The following is a 4,864-nucleotide window of genomic DNA, read 5'->3' on the forward strand; positions in this document are numbered from 1 at the left end:
GTTTGATGGAATAATTACTTGGGTTATTCTTGTATTATTACAATACCAAAGGTATATTGTGCTACATTTTTTCAGTTTGAGTATTTAATTATGTTTTGTTCTTCAGTGGTTATCTCAGTTATTTTGAGATCAGTTTCAGTTATGACTTGTTTTCTTTTTTCTAAGAGTTCAAGTATTTTTTCAAAGTTTTTCTTCATTTTAGCCATTTTGTTTTAAAGTAGTTACTTGGTTTTCAAGTTTTTATTTTTGTTTTCCCATTGAGTATTATTAAGTGTAGTATTTTCTGGGATAGATATTTGAAGTTTTTTGTAATACAATTATTACAAATTTGTTTAAGGCAAGTTTGGCATTTCCATCTTCTGTCGAAGGCTGGATACCATTTACAGATATGACAACAAATGTTGTCACTACCTGACCTATGTTTCCAGGAATGTTTACATTCCATAGTTCCAATTATTTAGTCTATCCATAAGGATATTAAGTGAGTCTTCTTCTTCAGGAATTTCAACCTCTTTGGTTTCAAATCCTTCCAAAGAACATATACTCCAAATTTCTGAAGTATCTGAAATATCAGAAGTAATTTCAAGTATATCTTCATTAATGGTGTTTACTAAGTTTGCTTCTTCATTAAATAAGTTATTTCTGTTTGGACAAACAGAGGATAAGTGTCCAGGTTTTTGACAAGCATAGCAAGTTTGTTTTCTTGTAGTTTTTGTTTGGATTGTACTTAGTAACATGCTTATCTTTATTGAGATAAGGTTTTTTAGCAGTTGATTTTCTTATGTATTTTCTTTTTACATAGTTTCTTTTAGGTTTTGCAGGTTGTCTTCTGGGAGTTGGATCATCAGGATGTCTCCCATATTGTTGTGGAGTGTAGATATTTTTACAAAAACCTACATTCTTTTGTTTTAAGTCTCTCTGGATTTGTATATAAGTACATCTAGTCTTAAGTTCACTAATAACATGTTGAATTCTGGTTCCCATGTTATCAAAAAGTTCTTCTTTAGGTATTAAACCAGGAATCATGGATTTCTTTTCCTAAAGGTCCAGGTAATTTTGAAAAAAGTCTTTCTCCTAAGTCTTTAGAGAAATAGTTTCCAGAGGTGCAAGCTAGTGATAAAAAGTCTATTAAGAAATCTATAACTTTATGCCAATACAATTGGATTTGTTCTAGATCTCTCATGGCTTCAGCTTGTCTTATAGTTAAGCCAGTGTTTGCTTCTCTTCCAGTAAGAAGTGTGTGTATTTGGTAAGCAAAGTTGTGTATACTATTTCCTTGCATTGCTAATTCTGCAAGCTTATCAGGAAATTTTAGTTTAAAGGCTTCCCATGCTGCTCTAGCAGTTCCGCCTAAATAGTTTTCAGCTATTTTAATCATTTCTTCTCCGTCATTGACGTAAGGGTGTTTTGATTCAAAGTCTCTTATTATAAGTGCAGTCATTTCAATATAGTTATCGAAAAGTTGTGGATGAACCCTAGTTATGTTAAGTATAGTTGGTTCATTACTGAGTATTTGTACTTCATGAGGCATTTGTTTTCCTAAAGTTCTTCTGTTAGGATTATTTGGTCATAAATAGTTACAGCTCTTCTGGGAGGATGTCCCAAATTATAGCTCATTTGTTCAGGATTAGTTCTGGGATAAGAAGTAGTAGGATGTGATGAAGCAGTTGCTTCATTTTGTCTAGAGTTTATTTTCAATATCTGCAAAGTTTTTGACAGACATTGGTTCAGTTTCTGATTTTGTTTCTTCAACAAAATCTTTTTTGAATTGTTCAATATCTATAAGATATTGGTGAAGTATTTCTTTCTTTGCTAAGTTTTGGTTCAGTTTTTCAATTATGTTTCTATCTTGTTTTCTAGTTCTTCATTAAGTAAGTTCATTAAGTGTTCACTATGTTTAATCTTTTGTTGGATTTGTTCTTCTGTTAAATCCATTAGTTTTCTTCTTCTAGATCCTTTTGATCAGAAGCTTCATAGTTTCCAAATCTTAGGCAAAGAGGTCCATTTTTTCCTTCTGAGTAAGAAGTTATTTCAGTGGGTTTTAAAGTTTCAGGTTTAATTTTCTTTCAAAAAAGTTCATAAAAAAGTTTATCAATCTGTAAATTCAGTTATAAGGCTTCTAGTAGCTCTTATAGATCTTACCAAAGCTTTTTGGTAAGGGTGTTGTCTAAAAGCAATTGGGTCTTTGTATCTCAAGTTCAAATTTCTAAGTTGTCTATATAAATAATCAAGGCTTGCCTTGGCATGCTTGATATTTACAAGAAAAGTGTTTCCAGAATACCTAGGAGTATCCATATTAATGAGTTATTTTTGCAAAAAGTCTTTCAAAATAAGTTTTTTCTTTAAGTAAATGTTTGTAAGCGTAATAACAGTGTCTATCATAAAGGTTTTTCTTGCTAAAGTTTGGATTTTCTTCAACAAGAGGTTTGTATATTTTAAGTTGTCTTATGACTTCTCTATATTGTCTTTTCATGACAGTAAAAGTATCAAAATAAGTATATTCCATTAGAGTTTTTGTCTCAGAAATCGTAAAAGCTCTGATACCAAGTAAGGGAGGGGGGTATGCTCCTTTAGGAGTGAAGTATGCCTTTAGTAAAGGTTTATAAAGGGAAAATTTTAGTCTGTCTCTGGTCCACTGGAATAATTCCAGTGTCTCCTATCCCAATCATCAGTCTCATGATGATTATTATAAGTGGGAAAGTTGAAAATTTGGAGTTTGTTACCAAGGTGGTAAGTGGCGTTTACCTCAAAAGGTCTAAGGAAACCTCTGAAGTCTGATATGTGATTTGAAGTAATTACAAAGTGGGATAATTCTTTGAGTTTAAGTTCTAGTTCGTGTTTTTCAAAAAGTTGGCCAGTAGATTCTGTAATTGAATCTAGACATAAGGTTTCTTGGAAGGTTTGGAATTCTAACTTTGAAAGTATAGTATTTGAGATTTCTGTAGGGAAAGTTTTGTCTAATCCTTGTTTAATTAAGTTATGATTTGGTACAGTGATGTTGTAGTCAAAGTATGTTTCTGAATTTGGGTCTTGATAAAAAGTATGGATTTCATCAGTTTCCTGATGTATCTTCTCAGTTAAAAAGTTTTTAGTACTTCCAAAGTGTTGTTGAATAAGTTTTTTATCCATGATGATAAATAAGTTTTTTAAGAAGTTTAAGTTTTATAAAAACCTTCTGGTTTGAAGATTCTTCTTCTCTCTTGCATCACAGGTTGCTCTACTAAGAGGTAATATTACTTAAACCAGATCTCTTTACTTTGTGTTTGTTCTTATTATTATGCTTTATTGTTCTTATTGTTCATATTTAATTCCTTTCTTAGTCTATGCTCCAGCCCTGAATACTTCGAAATCCTTTAGTAAATGATAAGGTCCTTTAGTAAAGGTTTATAAAGTTTTAGTCTGTCTCTGGTCCACTGAATAATTCCAGTGTCTCCTATCCCAATCATCAGTCTCATGATGATTATTATAAGTGGGAAAGTTGAAAATTTGGAGTTTGTTACCAAGGTGGTAAGTGGCGTTTACCTCAAAAGGTCTAAGGAAACCTCTGAAGTCTGATATGTGATTTGAAGTAATTACAAAGTGGGATAATTCTTTGAGTTTAAGTTCTAGGTTGTAGACGGAGGGTCATGGGATCCTTTGGTTAGTAGGTTAGGGATGATAAGGTGAAAATAAAAAGAACAAATCTGATAATAAAGCAATAAAAGTTATTCGAAATTTCAGTGGGAAAGTTTTGTCTAATCCTTGTTTAATTAAGTTATGATTTGGTACAGTGATGTTGTAGTCAAAGTATGTTTCTGAATTTGGGTCTTGATAAAAAGTATGGATTTCATCAGTTTCCTGATGTATCTTCTCAGTTAAAAAGTTTTTAGTACTTCCAAAGTATTGTTGAATAAGTTTTTTATCCATGATGATAAATAAGTTTTTTAAGAAGTTTAAGTTTTATAAAAACCTTCTGGTTTGAAGATTCTTCTTCTCTCTTGCATCACAGGTTGCTGTACTAAGAGTTTTATTACTTATCTAGATCTTTTTAGTTTATGTTTGTTCTTACTTTTATTGCTTTATTATCAGATTTGTTCTTTTTATTTTCACCTTATCATCCCTAACCTACTAACCAAAGGATCCCATGACCCTCCGTCTACAACCTTAACAACATCTAAGTATTCAGACTCAGGTTTCTCTTTTCCCCACCTGGGTACTTTCTCTACCTGACATATAAACTTAGACTACACAGGTTGCTTCGGCTCAAGCAGGATTTACGTCTTTTAAATATGAACAATAAGAACAATAAAGCATAATAATAAGAACAAACACAAAGTAAAGAGATCTGGTTTAAGTAATATTACCTCTTAGTAGCAATCTGGTTTGCAGAGAAAAGAAGAAAGTTTTTAGAAGTGAAGTGTTTTCTGAAAAGGGTTTTTCATTGATATTTGCTGGTATTTTTCGTGTGTTTTTTACAAATGTACAAGCTTCTCCTTATATAGAAGGAAGAAGAAGAACCTAGAACTACCTTTACAGCTGTCTACTAATTACATTATTGACATACCGAAGATAAGATGTAATCTTATCTCATATCTTCGGTCGAAGTGACAGAAAGATAAGGAATCTTATCTCCTTACCCCATAGTCAAAAAGTGTACAGCAAAAGTAGTACAGTTAAAGAAAAGTTGAAAGGGACAGGCCCCCTTATCTTAGCCAAAGTAAAGTAGAGATGTCTTCTCAAGTTATATTCATATCTTCTGATTCGGAAGAAGACAAAGTTCTTGGCAGTACTCTCCTGATCCTTCTCTTGTAGGAGTTGACAAGTCTTGGATTGGAGTGAGTGACTTCAAATGGAAAAAAGTATCTTGATCCTATGCTTGGATCAC

Source organism: Ipomoea triloba, chromosome 10 (genome assembly GCF_003576645.1).
Source record: "Ipomoea triloba cultivar NCNSP0323 chromosome 10, ASM357664v1".
Classification (NCBI taxonomy): Eukaryota; Viridiplantae; Streptophyta; class Magnoliopsida; order Solanales; family Convolvulaceae; genus Ipomoea; species Ipomoea triloba.